This window comes from Phyllobates terribilis, unplaced genomic scaffold (assembly GCF_046119375.1).
Source record: "Phyllobates terribilis strain yellow unplaced genomic scaffold, ASM4611937v1 Scaffold_1__5_contigs__length_1240528914, whole genome shotgun sequence".
Lineage (NCBI taxonomy): Eukaryota > Metazoa > Chordata > Amphibia > Anura > Dendrobatidae > Phyllobates > Phyllobates terribilis.
Window position 1 is genome coordinate 578,465,007 of NW_027362761.1, and position 22,853 is coordinate 578,487,859.

General features: G+C 47.8%; 1 protein-coding gene across 6 annotated transcripts in view; it reads right to left on the minus strand.

Moving 5' to 3' along the window:
• Positions 1-14,883, minus strand: part of ZFR (zinc finger RNA binding protein) — a 51,445-nt gene extending 36,562 nt beyond the window's left edge. For 4 of the 6 annotated variants that reach the window (XM_073681429.1, XM_073681425.1, XM_073681415.1 and 1 more), the window contains exon 1: positions 14,730-14,883. The gene's annotated coding sequence lies outside the window, so the exon portion shown is untranslated. Of the gene's footprint in view, positions 1-14,720 lie in introns of all 6 variants that reach the window. The other 2 variants (XM_073681418.1, XM_073681420.1) reach the window with 2 other exon arrangements.
• Positions 14,884-22,853: the final 7,970 nt, after the last annotated feature.

Genomic DNA, 22,853 nt, shown 5'->3' on the forward strand with positions numbered 1-22,853 from the left:
GTGCATCTCTCATCTCTCCCCTCCCCCCCATGTGCATCTCTCATCTCTCCCCTCCCCCCCATGTGGATCTCTCATCTCTCCCCTCCCCCCCATGTGGATCTCTCATCTCTCCCCTCCCCCCCATGTGGATCTCTCATCTCTCCCCTCCCCCATGTGCATCTCTCATCTCTCCCCTCCCCCCATGTGCATCTCTCATCTCTCCCCTCCCCCCATGTGCATCTCTCATCTCTCCCCTCCCCCCATGTGCATCTCTCATCTCTCCCCTCCCCCCATGTGCATCTCTCATCTCTCCCCTCCCCCCATGTGCATCTCTCCCCTCCCCCCATGTGCATCTCTCATCTCTCCCCTCCCCCCATGTGCATCTCTCATCTCTCCCCTCCCCCCATGTGCATCTCTCATCTCTCCCCTCCCCCCATGTGCATCTCTCATCTCTCCCCTCCCCCCATGTGCATCTCTCATCTCTCCCCTCCCCCCATGTGCATCTCTCATCTCTCCCCTCCCCCCATGTGCATCTCTCATCTCTCCCCTCCCCCCATGTGCATCTCTCATCTCTCCCCTCCCCCATGTGCATCTCTCATCTCTCCCCTCCCCCCATGTGCATCTCCCATTCCCCCCACTCCTAGTTAATTGTATTTAAAAAAAAAATAAAACTTGTTATACTTACCCCCATGCGATCCCTGCAGAATCCTGGCGCTCGTCCAAATCGCTGACACCAGGTTCTCCTGACTTCCGGCCATGTGACGGCGCCGTCACATGACCGGAAGTCAGGGGAATCATGAAGGTGCTGCCGCAGCAGCGCAGCGCTAAGATGTCCCGGACCCGGCGCTTAGCATGCGGCCGGGGGCCCCATGAGGAGAGAGACGCACAAGAGGGGGGCTCCTACCGGCCGGGCCCCATACTGGAGTCAGGGCAGTCATGCCCTGATGGCGGCCCTGCTGGAGGCTGGAGGGGCCCCCTCTCCCCGCGGACCGGCTGAAAAACCCCAACGGCCCGGTCCTGGTCCGCGGACCGGCGGTTGGGGACCTCTGCCTTAGGGGACTTGATCCTGTGATCGTCTAATCGCTTGTGCTACATATAGTAATACACAGTATTGCTGTATATAGGAAAAATCACGGCCTACTATGAACGCTAGCAAATAGCATCACGACAGGCACAGGGTTTTCAGTAGACCCCCAACTATCATGGCCACCCATCAACTCCCCACAACCGCATAGCGGGGAGCCGATGGGTGGTTAGAAGAGAATGCCAACCCCTTCCTGGGCCTTGCACTGCAAATGCCGTTGTCAGATTGAGCACGGTGGCTCAGTAGTTAGCATTGTATGAAGGCTCAGTGGTTAGCACTGTTGCTCTGCAGAACTGGGGTCTTGGGCTCAAATCCCCACAATGACAACATCTGCAAGGAGTTTATATGTTCTTCCTGTGTTTACGTGCTTCCTTCTACACCAGGGGTCCTCAAACTACGGCCCGCGGAGGACTTTTATCCGGCCCGCCGGGCTATGGGCGGAGGAGAGGAGAGCGGTGTCAGTGCCCGCCCTTCTCCCCCGCTTGCTCAGGGCCCCGGCAGGCGGATACTTACCTCTCCCCATGCCTCTGCAGATCCACTGTCTTCCAGCTGCGCTTCCTGTGACGTCTCAGGTCAGAGGGCGCGGTGACGTCTTTACACCGCGCCCTCCCGAGTGCAGTCACAGGAAGCAGAGAGGGACGACGACGCCGCGACGCTGGAGTCCAGACCAGAGTAGAGCAGCGGCTGCGGCAAGTGAGGTGAGTATTGGATTTTTTTTTTTTTAATGTATGGAGGCATGGGGCATAATATGGGGGATGACATCCTGCAAGGGGTATAATATTGGGGGGGTGACATCCTGCAAGGGGTATAATATGGGGGGGGGGGTGACATGCTGCATGGGGCATTATATGGGGGGGGGTGACATGCTGCATGTGGCATTATATGGGGGGGGGTGCCATGCTGCATGTGGCATTATATGGGGGGGGTGCCATGCTGCATGTGGCATTATATGGGGGGGTGCCATGCTGCATGTGGCATTATATGGGGGGGTGCCATGCTGCATGTGGCATTATATGGGGGGGTGCCATGCTGCATGTGGCATTATATGGGGGGGTGACATGCTGCATGTGGCATTATATGGGGGGGTGACATGCTGCATGTGGCATTATATGGGGGGGGTGACATGCTGCATGTGGCATTATATGGGGGGGTGACATGCTGCATGTGGCATTATATGGGGGGGTGACATGCTGCATGTGGCATTATATGGGGGGGTGACATGCTGCATGTGGCATTATATGGGGGGGTGACATGCTGCATGTGGCATTATATGGGGGGGTGACATGCTGCATGTGGCATTATATGGGGGGGTGACATGCTGCATGTGGCATTATATGGGGGGGTGACATGCTGCATGTGGCATTATATGGGGGGGTGACATGCTGCATGTGGCATTATATGGGGGGGGGTGACATGCTGCATGTGGCATTATATGGGGGGGGGTGACATGCTGCATGTGGCATTATATGGGGGGGGGTGACATGCTGCATGTGGCATTATATGGGGGGGGGTGACATGCTGCATGTGGCATTATATGGGGGGGGTGACATGCTGCATGTGGCATTATATGGGGGGGTGACATGCTGCATGTGGCATTATATGGGGGGGTGACATGCTGCATGTGGCAATATATGGGGGGGTGACATGCTGCATGTGGCAATATATGGGGGGGGGTGACATGCTGCATGTGGCATTATATGGGGGGGGTGACATGCTGCATGTGGCATTATATGGGGGGGGGTGACATGCTGCATGTGGCATTATATGGGGGGGGTGACATGCTGCATGGGGCATTATATGGGGGGGGTGACATGCTGCATGGGGCATTATATGGGGGGGGTGACATGCTGCATGGGGCATTATATAGGGGGGTGACATGCTGCATGGGGCATTATATGGGGGGGTGACATGCTGCATGGGGCATTATATGGGGGGGTGACATGCTGCATGGGGCATTATATGGGGGGGTGACATGCTGCATGGGGCATTATATGGGGGGTGACATGCTGCATGGGGCATTATATGGGGGGGTGACATGCTGCATGGGGCATTATATGGGGGGGGTGACATGCTGCATGGGGCATTATATGGGGGGGTGACATGCTGCATGGGGCATTATATGGGGGGGTGACATGCTGCATGGGGCATTATATGGGGGGGTGACATGCTGCATGGGGCATTATATGGGGGGGGTGACATGCTGCATGGGGCATTATATGGGGGGGTGACATGCTGCATGGGGCATTATATGGGGGGGGTGACATGCTGCATGGGGCATTATATGGGGGGGTGACATGCTGCATGGGGCATTATATGGGGGGGTGACATGCTGCATGGGGCATTATATGGGGGGGGGTGACATGCTGCATGGGGCATTATATGGGGGGGGTGACATGCTGCATGGGGCATTATATGGGGGGGTGACATGCTGCATTATATGGGGGGGTGACATGCTGCATGTGGCATTATATGGGGGGGTGACATGCTGCATGTGGCATTATATGGGGGGGGTGACATGCTGCATGTGGCATTATATGGGGGGGGTGACATGCTGCATGTGGCATTATATGGGGGGGTGCCATGCTGCATGTGGCATTATATGGGGGGTGGCATGGGGAATTATATGGGGGGGTGACATGCTGCATGTGGCATTATATGGGGGGTGACATGCTGCATGTGGCATTATATGGGGGGGTGACATGCTGCATGTGGCATTATATGGGGGGGGTGACATGCTGCATGTGGCATTATATGGGGGGGTGACATGCTGCATGTGGCATTATATGGGGGGGTGACATGCTGCATGTGGCATTATATGGGGGGGTGACATGCTGCATGTGGCATTATATGGGGGGGTGACATGCTGCATGTGGCATTATATGGGGGGGTGACATGCTGCATGGGGCATTATATGGGGGGGGTGACATGCTGCATGGGGCATTATATGGGGGGGTGACATGCTGCATGGGGCATTATATGGGGGGTGACATGCCGCATGGGGCATTATAAAGACAGGGGAGTGATATCCTGCATGGGGCATAATATGGGGGGGGGGGGTGACATGCTGCATGGGGCATAATATGGGGGGGGGTGACATGCTGCATGGGGCATTATATGGGGGGGTGACATCCTGCAAGGGGCATTATATGGGGGGGTGACATCCTGCAAGGGGCATTATATGGGGGGGTGACATCCTGGAAGGGGCATTATATGGGGGGGGTGACATCCTGCAAGGGGCATTATATGGGGGGGGTGACATCCTGCAAGGGGCATTATATGGGGGGGGTGACATGCTGCATGGGGCATTATATGGGGGGGTGACATGCTGCATGGGGCATTATATGGGGGGGTGACATGCTGCATGGGGCATTATATGGGGGGGTGACATGCTGCATGGGGCATTATATGGGGGGGTGACATGCTGCATGGGGCATTATATGGGGGGGTGACATGCTGCATGGGGCATTATATGGGGGGGTGACATGCTGCATGGGGCATTATATGGGGGGGGGTGACATGCTGCATGGGGCATTATATGGGGGGGTGACATGCTGCATGGGGCATTATATGGGGGGGTGACATGCTGCATGGGGCATTATATGGGGGGGTGACATGCTGCATGGGGCATTATATGGGGGGGTGACATGCTGCATGGGGCATTATATGGGGGGGGGTGACATGCTGCATGGGGCATTATATGGGGGGGTGACATGCTGCATGGGGCATTATACGGGGGGGGGGTGACATGCTGCATGGGGCATTATATGGGGGGGTGACATCCTGCAAGGGGTATAACATTGGGGGGGTGACATCCTGCAAGGGGTATAATATGGGGGGGGGGTGACATGCTGCATGTGGCATTATATGAGGGGGTGACATGCTGCATGTGGCATTATATGGGGGGGTGACATGCTGCATGGGGCATAATATGGGGGGGGTGACATGCTGCATGGGGCATTATATGGGGGGGTGACATGCTGCATGGGGCATTATATGGGGGGGTGACATGCTGCATGGGGCATTATATGGGGGGGGTGACATGCTGCATGGGGCATTATATGGGGGGGTGACATGATGCATGGGGCATTATATGGGGGGTGACATGATGCATGGGGCATTATATGGGGGGGTGACATGATGCATGGGGCATTATATGGGGGGGTGACATGCCGCATGGGGCATTATAAAGACAGGGGAGTGATATCCTGCATGGGGCATAATATGGGGGGGGGGGGGTGACATGCTGCATGGGGCATTATATGGGGGGGTGACATGCTGCATGGGGCATTATATGGGTGGGTGACATGCTGCATGGGGCATTATATGGGGGGGTGACATGCTGCATGGGGCATTATATGGGGGGGGGTGACATGCTGCAAGGGGCATTATATGGGGGGGTGACATGCTGCAAGGGGCATTATATGGGGGGGGGGTGACATCCTGCAAGGGGCATTATATGGGGGGGTGACATCCTGCAAGGGGCATTATATGGGGGGGTGACATGCTGCAAGGGGCATTATATGGGGGGGGTGACATGCTGCAAGGGGCATTATATGGGGGGGGGTGACATGCTGCAAGGGGCATTATATGGGGGGGTGACATGCTGCATGGGGCATTATATGGGGGGGTGACATGCTGCATGGGGCATTATATGGGGGGGTGACATGCTGCATGGGGCATTATATGGGGGGGGGTGACATGCTGCATGGGGCATTATATGGGGGGGTGACATGCTGCATGGGGCATTATATGGGGGGGTGATATGCTGCATGGGGCATTATAAAGACAGGGGAGTGATATCCTGCATGGGGCATAATATGGGGGGGTGACATGCTGCATGGGGCATAATATGGGGGGGGTGACATGCTGCACGGGGCATAATATGGGGGGGTGACATGCTGCATGGGGCATAATATGGGGGGGGTGACATGCTGCATGGGGCATAATATGGGGGGGGGGTGACATGCTGCATGGGGCATAATATGGGGGGGTGACATGCTGCATGGGGCATAATATGGGGGGGGTGACATGCTGCATGGGGCATAATATGGGGGGGTGACATGCTGTATGGGGCATAATATGGGGGGGGGTGACATGCTGTATGGGGCATAATATGGGGGGATGGAACAGCCTGCATATGGCATTATAAGGGGAAAACAGCCTGCCTATTGGGGACATTTACCTGCCTATTGGGGACCGATGCTGCCTATTGGGTACAGTTACCTACCTACTGAAATACCGGTTGATTTAACTTTACTTGTTCTTCATTTTAAATATTGTATTTGTTCCTATATTGTTTTTTTTACTACAAAAATCCACAGCATGGTCATTGACATTGTGGCTTGTTATTGGGGACCATGGGGGGCGGATTACCAAGCGTTTCCGCTGCGGAAATTCCACAGCATAAACGCTTGGAAAATGCTTCATGGGCACGCAGCCTAACAGCTGCAGGCAGAGCTCTGCCATCTCTCCTGACTGTCTCACACACGATTGCTCAGAATGGGTCAGCGGTATCAGATCCATAAGGTCCTACACACCCACAGATCGCGTTTTCCGTTCCAGTGGAGGACAAATAGTGAACAGAGCTGAACAGCCTGATCCTATTCACTTCAATAGGAGTTGCGCTTAAGCTGCAGTACCAGCGATCGACCACTACGCAGTGTTGACATCCGGCCGCTACTGAGGCTAAAAACCGCTGGAGAGAAGGGTACTCGGGTGTCGCATCCACACTGATCATATAGGTGGTCATCAATATGACAGCCCTGAACAACCTCTTTAAAAAAAAAAACAAAAAAAAAAACACTGGCACAGTTTATCAGAAAGTTGAAGAACTTTACATTTCAGTTTATTATTCTTTACCAGGAAATCACTTCAATACTTAAGGATCGGCCATGGACTTTATATGTCCCAGCGGTCAGCACTTTGATCTGAACTGATGCTGTAAAACATTAATGACCAGCAAGCTGTTTGCATGAGATCGTGCAGCTCCCGGAGCGTTGATCTGGATATTAGACAGCTGAAATTCCCATAGAGAAATAAAGAAGGAAGAGGGTTTATTACCATCTCTGCCTACCTGATAACTGTTTACACAGCACTGAACAAGTGCTGTATATAAAAGTATTGAAAGCACTGACAGTGCTTGCTCCTCTGGACCCAAAGATCATGTGATCGCTGGGTGTAGGGAGCGAGCAGGAGCTGCCGGACCTAGTCAGCAGTCATCTCTGCTATGCAGCCAGGAGGCTGAATTTCCCCTGTAACTAAGACTACTACACCAGCCCCAGTTACAGGGGAGATCAGCAATAAAAAAGAAAGTATTACTATGTTAAAATAACCCCCACCACGCAACTAAAGTGTCCATTAAATAGTTATACCATATATACATAGCCAGAAAAGAGGGAAGTTTATTTGAAAAGTTTGTCCTTGGTTAGTGGTTCTTTATGGTTGTAAGGAAAATAGAGAGAATGAAGAAAAAAAAAAATTATATATACAGTGAAGGAAATAATTATTTGATCCCTTGCTGTTTTTGTAAGTTTGCCCACTGACAAAGACATGAACAGTCTATAATTTTAAGGGTAGGTTAATTTTAACATTGAGAGATAGAATATCCAAAAAAAAAATCATGAAAATCACATTGTATAAATTAGATAAATGTATTTGCATTTTGCAGTGAGAAATAAGTATTTGATCCCTCTGGCAAACAACACTTAATACTTGGTGGCAAGCACAGCAGTCAGAGGTTTTTTGTACTTGATGATGAGGGTTGCGCACATGTCAGGAGGCGTTTTGGTACACTCCTCTTAGCAGATCATCTCTAAATCATTCAGATTTTGAGGCTGTCGCTTGGCAACTAGGAGCTTCAACTCCCTCCATAAGTTTTCTATGGGATTAAGGTCTGGAGACTGGCTAGACCACTCCATGACCTTACTGTGCTTCTTTTTGAGCCACTCCTTTGATGCCTTGGTTGTATGCTTTGGGTCATTGTCTTAATGGAAGACCCAGCCACGACCTATTTTTAATGTCCTGGCGGAGGTCGTCACTCAGGATTTTACGGTACATAGCTCTCACATGTAAAGCGCCATGGAATAAATGGCACAATAATAATCCATTCTCCACCTCCATGCTTGACAGTGGGGACGGTGTTCTTTGAGTCATAGGACGCATTTCTCTTCCTCCAAACACGGCGAGTTGCGTTAATGCCAGAGAGCTTAATTTTTGTCTCATCTGACCACAGCACCTTCTCCCAATAACTCACAGAATCATCCAGGTGTTCACTGGTAAACTTCAGACGGGCCTGCACATGTGCCTTCTTGACCAGGGGGACCTTGCGGGGACTGCAGGATTTTAAACCTTTAAGGTGTAATGTGTTACCAATGGTTTTCTTGGTGACTGTGGTCCCAGTGGCCTTGAGATCATTAACAAGTTCCCCCCGTGTAGTTTTAGGTTGATCTCTCACCTTCTTCATGATCAAGGATACCCCACAAGGTGAGATTTTGCATGGTGCCCCAGATCGATGTCGATTGACAGTCATTTTGTATTTCTTCCATTTTCTTACTATTGCACCAACAGTTGTCTCCTTCTCACTCAGCGTCTTACTTATGGTTTTGTATCTCATTCCAGCTTTGTGCAGGTCTATGATCTTGTCCCTGACATCTTTAGAAACCTCTTTGGTCTTGCCCATGTTGTAGAGGTTAGAGTCTTACTGACTAATTGAGTCTGTGGACAGGAGTCTTTTATACAGGTGACTATGTAAGACAGCTGTCTTTAATGTAGGTAACGAGTTGATTAGGAGCGTCTAACTGGTTTGTAGGAGCCAGAACTCATAATGGTTTGTAGGGGATCAAATACTTATTTCTCACTGCAAAATGCAAATAAATTTATCTAATTTATACAATGTGATTTTCATGATTTTTTTGGGGATATTCTCTCTCTCAATGTTAAAATTATAGACTGTTCATGTTTTTGTCAGTGGGAAAACTTACAAAAATAGCAAAGGATCAAATAATTTATACAGTGAAGGAAATAAGTATTTTTTGGGGGGTGGGGGGATGTAATGAAAAATAGAAAAAGTATTTTTCACATTTTTTTTATATATATGTGATTCAATCTAGAGATAAGCCATGTCAAAAGTAAATGTCAGGAATGGGAGAGATAGCCGGGTCCTGAACTGGTTAAAGAAGCAGCTCTAGGAAATGTTCATTAAGCCGTTTCAATGAAAAACCACAAGGGCAGTTTTTCCATATTGCTGTGGTTTAACGCCCTTGAGAGGGTGGGAGAGAAGCCCTGCAGTAAGTGCAACCGTTAGGACGCGCTGTGGTTTTACAGAACATGGTCTGCATAGTGTGCACTTTCCGGCAGCCCTGTGTAAATCGTTATTTTCCTGTTGATTACAGTATCACAGCAGCTGTGATTAAGGCTTACCAACTGTGGGGTCTGCCGCTCCCACCGAGCATTAGTACACAATGGGGGGAATTATAAAACTGGTAAAAAAAAAAATATATATATATATATATATATATATATATATATATATATATATATATATATATATATATATATATATATATATATATATATATATATATATATATATATATATATATATATATACACACACACACACAGATGTGGCCAATTTCAATAAATTAAAAGGGTCGTCTACTTAAAAATATTTTTACATGTGTTCTAAAACATAAATAATGTATAATCCATATTAATAAACCTGCACGAGCAATGGTGTTGTGTGAATTCTATTGTGCTGTATGTTTGAAATAAAGGGCATCCTTATATAAAGGAAAACAGACACCAGCCAGCGGCGATCGCGGTGTCCGGTGTCGCTGTGACTTTAAAAATATCACTTACAAGGACAACACGATGGAAGGAAAGTCTGAGACGTGGCCGCACTGAGCGGGTGCTTCACATTACTCATCTGCAGTCTGTCGGCAGCACGTCGCCCCGTACAGGGTGGTCCACATGACTGGGGCTGTGAATGACTAGTGGTCGATTTGTACATTGTCTATTGCTAATTAATGGCTTAAACAGAGGCCTCTCCATCTGCGAGGCTGGTAACTGCAATACAGTAGGCAGGTGGATGAGGCCGGTACCAGGTTATATATATAATTTTTTTTTATCCTGGTTAAGACAAGGTTACACAGTAATACAGTCATGGCCAAAAGTATTGAGAATGAGACAAATAGTAATTTTTCCAAAGTTTACTGCTTCATTTTTGTAATGGCAATTTGCATATACTCCTGAATGTCAAAGAGTGATCAGCTTAACAGCAATTACTGTACTTGCAAAGTCAATATTTGCCCAGAAAATGAACTTTAACCCCCAAAACACATTTCAACATCATTGCAGTCCTGCCTTAAAAGGAGCAGCTAACATCGTTTTAGTGATTGATCCATTAACACAGGTGTGGGTGTTGATGAGGACAGGGCTGGCGATCAATCAATCATGATTAAGTAAGAATGACATCACTGGACACTTTAAAAAGGAGGCTGGTTCTTGGTATCATTGTTTCTCTTCAGTTAACCATGGTTATCTCTAAAGAAACACGTGCAGCCATCATTGCACTGCATAAAAATGGCCTAACAGGGAAGAGTATCGCAGCTACAAAGATTGCACCTCAGTCAACAATCAATCGCATCATCAAGAACTTCAAGGAGAGAGCTTCCATTGTTGTCAAAAAGGCTCCAGGGCGCCCAAGAAAGACCAGCAAGCGCCAGGACCGTATCTTAAAACTGTTTCAGCTGCGGGATCGGACTACCAGCAGTGCCGAGCTTGCTCAGGAATGGCAGCAGGCTGGTGTGAGTGCTTCTGCACGCACTGTGAGGCGGAGACTCTTTGAGCAAGGGCTGGTTTCAAGGAGGGCAGCAAATAAGCCACTTCTCTCCAGAAAAAACATCAGGGACCGACTGATATTCTGCAAAAGGTACAGGGAGCGGACTGCTGAGGACTGGGGCAAAGTCATTTTCTCTGATGAATCCCCTTTTCGATTGTTTGGGACATCTGGAAAACAGCTTATTCGGAGAACAAGAGGTGAGCGCTACCACCAGTCTTGTCTCATGCCAACTGTAAAGCATCCTGAAACTATTCATGTGTGGGGTTGCTTCTCAGCCAAGAGAATCGGCTCACTCACAGTCTTGCCTAAAAACACAGCCATGAATAAAGAATGGTACCAGAATGTCCTCCAAGAGCAACTTCTCCCAACCGTCCAAGAGCAGTTTGGCGCCCAAAAATGCCTTTTCCAGCATGATGGAGCACCTTGCCATAAAGCAAAGGTGATAACTAAATGGCTCATGGAACAAAACAGAGATTTTGGGTCCATGGCCTGGAAACTCCCCAGATCTTAATCCCATTGAGAACTTGTGGTCAATCATCAAGAGACGGGTGGACAAACAAAAACCAACAAATTCTGGAAAAATGCAAGCATTGATTATGCAAGAAAGGACTGCTATCAGTCAGGATTTGGTCCAAAAGTTGATTAAGAGCATGCCAGGGAGAATTAGACTGAGTTCACACGATGCGTTTTTCATGCGTTTCCGCGGCGTTTTTGCAGTTGCGTAAACGCCGCGGAAACGCATGAAAAACGCATGGTAGAAGGGCAGCAATGTTCCCCAATGGAAATCCGCATGTGCTGTGCCCATGATGCGGATTTTTCCGCAGCGTAAACGCTGCGGTCAAAAATCCGCAGCATGTCAATTAATTTTGCGGAAACGCTGCTCTTTTGGCGCCATTGACTTGCATTAGACCGCATGGAATCCGCATCACTGTATGTGTTGATGCGCTTTTCATGCGGTCTAATGTGCGGATGGTACCCGGGTGTGGAGGAGAGGACTCTCATCCAGACCCAGGTACCATTAAAAAAAAAAGAATAAAATAAAAAATATATATATTCTCACCTTCTGACGGCCCGCGCTGCGTCCTGCCGGCTTCCCGCGCACTTCGCGGTTGAATGAAGGACCTTCGCTGACGTCAGAGTCATGTGACGGGTCACGTGACGCTGACGTCGGAAGGTCCTACAGTCTTCACTGCCGGCAGCCGGGACCGATGAAGCAGGACACCGGGGGCCATCAGAGGGTAAAGTATAGATTTATTTTTTATTTTTTGACATTCACACACTATATAAATCCATGCCGGTTGCATGGATTTATATAGTGTAAAGTTGACAAGCACTTTCCAAGTGATGCTAAAATCGCTTGGGAAGCCCTTGTCAACCCGCATGCGGAAATGAAAGTGAAGACCGCTTCATTTCCGCATGTCCCTGGCAGGAAACCGCATGTACAATCCGCATGCGTTTTTTCCTGCCAGAGAGATGCAGAAACGCTCAGGAAAAAATCCTGAGCATTTCTGCATCGTGTGCACATACCCTTACAGAGGTCTTGAAGAAGAAGGGGCAACACTGCAAATATTGACTTGCTGCATTAACTCATTCTAACTGTCAATATAACCTATTGGTACTCATAATATGATTGCAATTATATTTCTGTATGTGATATAAACATCAGACAAACACTAATAAAAACCAGAGGCCAGCAGATCATGTGAAAATATAATTTTGGTGTCATTCTCAAAACTTTTGGCCATGACTGTAGACAACCCCTTTAAATGCAGCTCGAGTGTGCATGGGACACAGTATTCCTGGGAGTCCTAATCATCACCTTAGTAACATTTTATCACTTAATAAAATTGAAATGGTACCAAGCTGATACAACAGGAGGATTGCTGGGGGTCAGACGACTGGAGCCCACAACAGCGCTCCACTTGTTGTCTATTGGGTAGTCGGAGAAAGCGGCTATGAACAATACAGACTGAACAGAGCGGCAGCAAAGATACAAGAAAACTACTCCTTTTAGGAAAACACCGGGGGTCTCAGCGGTCAGACCCTCCCTGACATAACAGGTCATCAGTAGTGAGAACTTGCTCTACACAGATGACCCCTTGAACATCTTCCCAACCAAGTAATTTCTGTTTTTATTTTTTCCTTTCCTTCTCGTATTTCTCCGTAGACAAAACCGACTTTCACAAGAGGGCTTGGCAATATTTTCAGAATGACTGTTAGATTAGAACAGCACCAATCATAGAATGTGCAGAAAAAAAAACAACACAATTTTAACAGTCTTTTACAGCTTTCATTATGCAGGAAAAAAATGACCTGACATCATGATCCTCCAGGTCAGTGCGATGCAGAAGGTGTGTATGAGTGTGTGTATAGATTTTATTTATTTGAGGGTTGAAAAAAGTTAGGGAAAATAATGTGGCCTGCAGCTATGGGGGTCATATTTGGTGCCCTGAGCTGACATTTTTATTGATACGACACTTTGATCACTTATTACTAAAATTTTTTTTAGTGGCTCCAATAAAAAATTATGAAGGTTTTTTTTTTTTTTAGTCCAGCTGTCACCAAGGCTGTGGGGGTCCAAACATTATAGTACAGTGCCACCAAGACTGAAAGCTGCGCTGCCCCCCAGGCCTCACAGTCGCTCCCCCCACCCAGGCCTCACAGCCGCTCCCAGCGCCGCTCCCCCCACCCCCCTAGGGCTGACAGACACTCCCCACGCCGCCCCCCGCTCTAACCCCCCCTAAGCCTGACAGCCGCTCCCCGCTCTAACCCCCCCTAGGCCTGACAGCAGCTCCCCGCGCCGCCCCCCCCAGGCCTGACAGCCGCTCCCCGCGCCGCCCCCCCCAGGCCTGACAGCCGCTCCCCGCGCCGCCCCCCCCAGGCCTGACAGCCGCTCCCCGCGCCGCCCCCCCCAGGCCTGACAGCCGCTCCCCGCGCCGCCCCCCCAGGCCTGACAGCCGCTCCCCGCGCCGCCCCCCCCCAGGCCTGACAGCAGCTCCCCCCCCCAGGCCTGACAGCTGCTCCCCACGCCGCCCCCCCCAGGCCTCACAGCCGCTCCCCACGCCGCCCCCCCCCGCTAGGGCTGACAGACACTCCCCACACCGCCCCCCGCTCAAACCCCCCCTAAGCCTGACAGTCGCTCCCCGCTCTAACCCCCCCTAGGCCTGACAGCAGCTCCCCGCGCCGCCCCCCCAGGTCTGACAGCCGCTCCCCGCGCCGCCCCCCCCAGGCCTGACAGCTGCTCCCCACGCCGCCCCCCCCAGGCCTGACAGCTGCTCCCCACGCCGCCCCCCCCCAGGCCTGACAGCAGCTCCCCACGCCGCCCCCCCCCAGGCCTGACAGCCGCTCCCCCCGCCGCCCCCCCTAGGCCTGACAGCCGCTCCCCGCGCCGCCCCCTCCAGGACTGACAGCCACTCCCCACGCCGCCCCCAGAGGACTGACAGCCAGCAGCGCTCGGGACTGTATATACCTTTATTATTTCCCACGCTGAGTCTGAGCAGCATGGTAGATTAACCCTATATCTGCAGGTATCAGCGCTTTCCCAGGTGACAGCACCCCTGTAATTTCTGCTGCATGAAACTTATCACCATGGATCCAGAGGAAGGACACGGGATGATGGGAGTATGACTGAAGACCCCGAAGAATGAGCGACCCCTCTGCGCCATCCCTGGTGCCCTCGCCCGCCCAGCGGCCTCTGCGGAGGAATCACCACACCCCCAGCCGCAGAGCGCCGAGGGGACGCCACAGCGGACAAGCCTTCCTGACCAGGCCGCATCCTGCCGCCATCCCCAGCACAGCCCGCCGGCCGCCTCTCACCGCACACACCTGTCCGCTCTCACCCGCGTCCGTCTCCGGCCTCCTCTCCTACAGGAACTGACGTCCGCCGGAGCCGACGCACTAACTTGAAAGAAGGCGGAGACGACGCGGCGACACTAGTGCGGCTGTGCGTAACGTCAACGGCGGTCATGTTATGGTTGGCATGAATGACGGAATGAAAGCGCTTAGAGGAGGAAGCGCGTAAATCGCTCTGCTCTTGCCAACCAGTGACGTCAGCGCGTCGGCAGCGCGGTGTCACGTGGTGTGACTGCTGGGAATATTCTGGAAATTCTGCAATCTGCAGGCCTCATGTGAAGGCAGCAGATGAGCAGAATTCCCCGTGTGTTCCCGGAGTGCGGCTGCCTGTGGCCCAGTGCACACAGCGCGGCAGGAAACTGGGAGAGCAATGGGTTTTCTGCTTTTGTTTGGGTAAAATGTCCCTGAACCCTCCTCACATTGGTCTACAGCTGCAATTTTTTTTCTAAAAGGCACAAATTAACCCCTTTACCCCCAAGGGTGGTTTGCACGTTAATGACCCAGTAAATTTTTACAATTCTGACCACTGTCACTTTATTAAGTAATTACTCTGGAACGCTTCAACGGATCCCGCTGATTCTGAGAATGTTTTTTCGTGACATATTGTACTTCATGATTGTGGTAACATTTCTTTGATATCACTTAAGTTTATTTGTGAAAAAAATGGAAATTTGGAGAAAATTTTGAAAATTTCACAATTTTCAGACTTTCAATTTTCATGTCCTTAAATCAGAGAAATATGTCACACAAAATAGTTACTAAATAACATTTCCCACATGTCTACTTTACATCAGCACAATTTTGGAACCAAATTTTTTTTTTTGTTAGGAAGTTATAAGGGTTAAAAGTTGACCAGCGATTTCTCATTTTTCCAAAATTTACAAAAACATTTTTTTTAGGGCCCACATCACATTTGAAGGGGTCTATATGACAGAAAATACCCCAAAGTGACACCATTCTAAAGACTGCACCCCTCAAGGTGCTCAAAACCACATTCAAGAACTTTATTAACCCTTCAGGTGCTTCACAGGAATTTTTGGAATGTGGAAGAAAACAATGAACGTTTAACTTTTTTTCACAAAAATTTTACTTTAGACCCAATTTTTTTTTTATTTTCACAGGGGTAACAAGAAAAAAAATGGACCCCAAAATTTGTTGTGCAATTTCCCCTTGAGTACGCGGATACCTCATATATGGGAGAAAACCACTGTTTGGGCGCACGGCAGGGCTCGGAAGGGAAGGAGCGCTATTTGGCTTTTTCAACGCAAAACTCGCTGGAATTGACAGCGGACGCCATGTCACGTTTGGAGAGCCCCTGATGTGCCTAAACAGTGGAAATCCCCCACAAGTGACACCATTTTTGAAACTAGACTCCTTAAGGAACTTATCTAGATGTGTGGCGAGCACTTTGAACCCCTCAAGTGTTTCACAAAAGTTTATGACGTAGAGCCATGAAAATAAAAGAATAAAAAATCACTTTTTTTCCACAAAATGTTCTTTTAGCCTCAATTTTTTATTTTCACAAGGGTAACAGGAGAACTTGGACCCCAAATGTTGCAATTTCTCCTGAGTATGCTGATACCCCATAGGGTACTACTGTTTGGGCGCACGTCAGGGCTTGGAAGGGAAGGAGTGATGTTTTGGAATGCAGACTTTGGTGGAATTGTCTGCGGGCGTCATGTCGCTTTTGCAGAACCCCTGATGCGCCTAAACAGTGGAAATGCCCAACAAGTGCCCCCTTTTTGGAAACTAGACCCCCAATGAATTTATTTAGATGTGTGGTGAGCACCTTGAACCACCAAGTGCTTCACAGAAAATTATAACGTTGACTTGTGAAAATAAAAGAAATTTAATTTTTTGCACAAAAATGTTATTTTAGCCCCCAAAAAAATATTTTCACAAGGGTAACAGGAGAAAGTGGACCCCCAAATTTGTTGTGCAATTTCTCCTGAACACGCAGATACCCTATATGTGGGGGAAAACTATTGTTTGGGCGCACGGCAGGGCTCAGAAAGGAAGGAGTGACATTTTGAAACTCAGACTCTGTACAGTACTGCTTAGCCACACGTCGAGACTCGGGAGGGACAGCGCTATTTGCCTCCTGGAGCGCAGATTTTCCCAGAATAGTATGCAGACTCCATATAAGAGACCCTAAGTCAGTGGTTCTCAACTCCAGTCCTCAGGACCCACCAACAGGCCATGTTTTCAGGATTTTCTTAGTATTGCACAGCTGATAATTGCATCACCTGCACAGGCAATAATTCCATCACCTGTGCAATACTAAGGAAATCCTGAAAACATGATCTGTTGGTGGGTCCTGAGGACTGGAGTTGGGGAACACTGCCCTAAGTGATAGAAGAGCAGAATCCCCCTCAAGTGACCACATTTTGGAAATTATACCCTTTTGGGAATTTATCTACAGGTGTAGTGAGAATTTTAACTACATGGGTGTTTTCCAGAAACAAGCAGCAGTGGATGCTGCTGAGTGAAAATTGCAAACTGCCGTTGTAATGACCAGTATGTTGTAACGACCAGTACATTGTAGTGACCAGTACATTATGCCCAGCTCGTGCTTCTGGAGGCATGCATCTGTAAATTAGCTCTCATCACTACAGAAATGCCAAACATGGATTATAACTGCGGTTTAGGCACACTGTGGGGCTTAAAAGGGAGGTGGGAATTTGTATTTGGGAGCACAGAATTTGCTGAATTTCTTTTGGGGGGCAGGGGCCATTTTGCTTTTCCAGAGCCATTGTTCTACTAGTAACGCGGAAGCCCCCTATATTTCCGTTAATAGTTGAGGGACCTGAGTGGGGACTTCCTTTTTTTGTGGATTGAGTCAAAGCTTTTATTGTGATCCAAACTGTTATGTAAAATGTTCCCATTTATCCTGTGCTCTACGCTGAGCACTGATATCGGGGTTTCCATTTAAATCTCTGAGTGACGTGATTCAGATGAAGCCCTGCGGGATCCATTCACTATAATAAGACAGCAGAGTTATTCTAGACTCCGTCTGACCTCTGTTTAGTGGTGTCCTTTTTTTTCAGAGGTTGACAAAACTGTGTCCGACAGCACTTTTATGCACGCTTAATAAAAAGATGGACACCGTGGAATCACAGGCCAGACGGCGTCCACGGTGCCTCCATCTGCCTCATTACTGGGATTCTTCTGCCAGGGTTACCGTCTGAATCACGTATTTCAGAGATTTACACAGAAACCCCAGTGTAAGCACTCATCGTAGAGCGCAGGATAACTGTGAGCCGAGCCATACTGCGATCTTTTGGGAGGTGGTATGAACAAATCAGGAGCAAGTGAAGAATTGGTTTTATTTATTTTTTACGCCTTTCCTCGTGCAGTATAAGTGATTAGACGACTTCATTCTTCGGGTCGGTGCGATTACAGTGATACCAGATTTATATCGGGTTTTTATGTTTGGCTGCTGTCACACACTAAAAACGCTTTTTTTTTTTTGCAAAGACTAGTTTTTGCCAGGGCTGTGGAGTCGGTAAGCCAAACCTCCGACTCCTCAATTTCCATGTGACCGATTTCACGACTCCGACTCCCTCATACATGGCTCATGTTTAAGTGATAAATTACTGTAGCACAGATTCATCTCAGCTAAACGTCTAGACCCTTAGATCAAGAATAGGACAGACATTTATAGGACATTTCATAACTTTCCCAAATTCTTATGAAAAAAATATTCCCCACAAACTACACTGAACTACTGTACCCAATTTATTATATATTTTAGGAGTCGGAGTCAGTACATTTTATACCGACTTCAACTCCGACTCCACCAAAATGGGCTCCGACTCCACAACTCCCGACTCCACAGCCCTGGTTTTTGCATCCCCATATTTTGAGAGCTATAATTTTTCCATATTTCGGCCGACAGTCATGTGACAGCTTGTTTTTTTGCGGGACAAGTTGACGTTTTTATTGGTACCATTTTCGGGCACTTGACACTTTTTGATCACTTTCTATTCCGATTTTTAGGAGGCAGAATAAACAAAAAACAGCAATTCAGGTTTTTGTTTTTTTTAATGCCGTTCCGCGTGTGGTAAAATTGATAAGACAGCTTTATTCTTCGGGTCAGTACGATTACAGTGGTATCACATTTATATAGTTTTTTTATGTTTTGGTGCTTTTGCACAATAAAAACTTTTATAGAAAAAAATATTTTTTTTGCATAACTTTATTCTGAGAGCTATAACTTCTTTTATTTTTTAGCTGTTGGAGCTGTGTGGCGGCTTGTTTTTTGCGGGACAAGGTGATGTTTTTAGCGGTACTATTTTTATTTACATTCGTCTTTTTGATCTTGCTTTATTCCACTTTTTGTTCGGCGGTATGATGATAAAGTATCGTTTTTTGATTATATTTTTTACCGTGTTCACTAAAGGGGTTTACTAGTGGTACAGTTTTATAGGTCAGGTTGTTCCGGACGCGGTGATACCAAATATTTGTACTTTTATTGTTTTTTTTTCATAATAATATTTATTTATGTGTGCAACATATATATATATATATATATATATATATATATTAGTATTTTTAAAAAATAATTTTGCAGCTTTTTTTACTTTTCTTTCACTTTTTTACTTAGTCCCAATATGGGACTTTCACTTTCTGCAGTCTGATCGCAGTTATATGGAGTAGCAGTGCAGGATCACTGCTATACGTCATAACTGTCAGTTCTGCAGACACAAGATAGTTTGATCATGCACTGCGCATGATCAAACTACCTTGCTAGTGCCTGATGACCTGGATGTAGTCATCACGACATCGGATCACCATGGCAACGATCGGGACCCCGTGATGACGTCGCATGGTCTCCGATCCAAGAGCAGAGGGGCTTTTGTCTCTCTGCTCACTCGTTAAATGCAGCATTTAGGGGGTTAAAGTGCCGGACACCCGGTGGCGATCGCGCCCGCACAACCTCTGTGCGGGCGCAATAGACGAGACGTATATATACGTACCTGGTCATTAAGACCCAGGCCACAGGGATGTATTATTATGCTTTACGTCAGAAAGGGGTTAATTAAATGTCCAGATTATGACAACTGCACCCACGCGGTTGCTCACACCCAAAAAATGCTAAAAACCGGAAAAAAAAACTTAAAAAATGAATGAATTTAATGGAAAAATAAAACCGGTTCATGATCTCCTGCTATACTATGTGGTGACGTTTTGGTGCGTTAGTGCAGAGTAAAGTGTGGACAGCTGGGAAATTTAAAGTCTATGGGTGGTCCGCAACTAAATCAAGTGGGTCTATTTTCTCCAAAATCCCTTGCAGAGTAAGGATCGGTACTTGCAGGTGACCATGAAGTGAGAAGAGTAATACCAGGGATCCCAACAGTCGTGTTGATAGGATTACCACTGCAGCCAGGCCACTGTTCCCCTGGGCTTCATAGGAGGTGGCTCCAAGTGGGCAAAACTTTTTTTCCAAAGACATACTGATAGGAAATTTAGATTGTGAGCCCCAATGGGGACAGCGATGATAATGTATGTAAAGTGCTGTGGAATTAATGGTGCTTTATAAGTGAGTAAAATAAATAAATAAAAACAAAAGCATCCCTAAACCACCAACACAAATGTTGATAAGGCTGAGATGAGACCGGTGTATTTCACAGTCCGTATATGGACCACAATGCCCGGGTTGGCCGTGGGTTACCTGACCCAAACATACAGCCTCATAAGGTCAGTCTGTATACGGACCGTGAAGTACGCTCCTCTAAACACGGCCTAACTACTAATATACTTCAATATGTTGTATCCTATACAGGGACTACAAAATTGTAATAAAAAAAATTGTTAAAAAAATAAAGAAAAACAGTGATTGAACAATCGCAAACTCTAGGGGGTCTAAAAAAAGTTCTACATTTTTGCGATAACTGGCAATGAGTCTTTTCAACGCTCTGAAGGAATTTTGGCTACTCATCTTTGCAAAATTGTTGTAATTCAGCCACATTGGAGGGTTTACGAGCATGAACCGCCTTTTTAAGGTCATGCTACAGCCTCTCAATCAGATTAAGGTCAGGAATGACTAGGCCACTCCAAAGTCTTAATTACTGGGATGGGCTGCTGAGGACCCAGCGGACGACTTCTCAGTTGGCTACAGGTTCTACGCTAGGGACGGGCTGCACCTCAATGGGGAGGGTGCAGCTGTGCTGGGGGAGAAAATGGCTAGAAGGTTGGAGGAGTGTTTAAACTAGGGATTGGGGGAGAGGGTATTCATTTTATAGGTAGGGAAGATAGTGCAGATAGTGACCTGGGCACAAATAAAGAAATTGGGGGTGGGGTTAGAACAATCAATATAGTAAGAAGGAATAGAGGTACAGAGAGATACATAATATGCATGTACACTAATGCCAGAAGCCTCATCAACAAAATGGATGAATTAGAATTCATTTTGTTGGAAAATAATTATGACATGGTGGGGATATCTGAGACGTGGCTGGATGAGAGCCATGACTGGGCAGTTAATTTACAGGGCTATAGTCTGTTCAGAAATGACGGTACAAACAAGCGAGGGGGGGGGGGGGTTTATATGTAAAATCATCCTTAAAACCCATCTTGCATGAGAATATATGTGAATCTAATGAAAATGTAGAGTCTCTGTGGGTGGAGATAAGGGGAGGGGGAAAAATAATAAATTACTGATAGGGGTTTGTTATAAGTCTCCAAAAATAATGGAAGCAGCAGAGAATATCCTTGTAAAGCAAATAGATGAAGCAGCGACTCAAGGAGAAGTCATTATTATGGGAGACTTCAACTACCCTGAACTACATTGGGGAACAGAAACCTGTAGTTCAAGCAAAGGTAATAGGTTTTTGACAACTATGAGAGACAATTACCTTTCACAACTGGTTCAGGACCCAACAAGAAGGAGGGCACTGCTAGACCTAATATTAACCAACAGGCCAGACTGCATATCAAATATACGAGTTGGGGGTCACTTGGGTAATAGTGATCACAAAATAATAAGTTTTCATGTATCCTTTAATAAGATGTGTAGTAGAGGGGTTACAAGGACACTAAACTTCAGGAAGGCAAATTTCCAATGGTTGAGAGATGATCTTAGTGCACTAAACAGGGACGATATCCTGAGACATAAAACTACACAAAGCAAATGGGAGACATTTATTAGCATCCTGAATAGGACCTGTGCACAATATATACCCTCTGGGAATAAACATGCTAGAAATAGGAGGAAACCACTATGGCTAAATAGAGCTGTAAGGGGCGCAATAAGTGACAAAAATAAAGCATTTAGAGAACTAAAGCAAGTAGGTAGTGATGATGCATTAAATAAATACAGAAAATTAAATAAATTCTGTAAAAAAAAAATCAAGGCAGCAAACATTGAGACAGAGAGAGATGTAAAATAATCCCAAAATATTCTTAAACTACATAAATAGTAAAAAACTAAAAAATGATAGTGTTGGCCCCCTTAACAATAGTCTGGGTGAAATGGGGGATGAGGATGAGGAAAAAGCCAATATGCTAAATGATTTTTTTCAACAGTATTGTAACGGGTCTGGGAGGTGAAACCTCTGAGCAACTATACAAAGGGGAAGTCCTTGTAAGGAAGCGGGTGGCTCCCAGGGAAGGTGGGCAGGTAGTCACAGCAAGTGACAGGGACAGTCTCTGGGTAGAAGGGCAGGAGGTCACGGCAAGTGACGGGGACAGTCTCTTGACAGGCGGATGGTCACGGCAAGTGACAGCAGGGTAAGAGTCTCTAGACAGGCAGGTGGTCACGGCAAGTGACAGCAGGATAAGAGTCTCTAGACAGGCAGGTGGTCACGGCAAGTGACAGCAGAGCCTCCAGGTAGGCTAGCAGGCAGGTAGCAGGTTAGCGCTCCCAGGTGAGCGGGCAAGAGTCTCTGGACAGGCAGGTGGTCACGGCAAGTGACGGCTGAGCCTCCAGGTAGGCTAGCAGACAGATAGCAGGTGAGCGCTCCCAGGTGAGCGGTCAAGAGTCTCTGGACAGGCAGGTGAGCGGGCAGGCAGATCCATAGACAGACTGACAGGTGTTGGTAGGCAGACTTTCGGACCGCAGGAATGCAAGCAGATAGACAGGAATGAGGTAGGAAT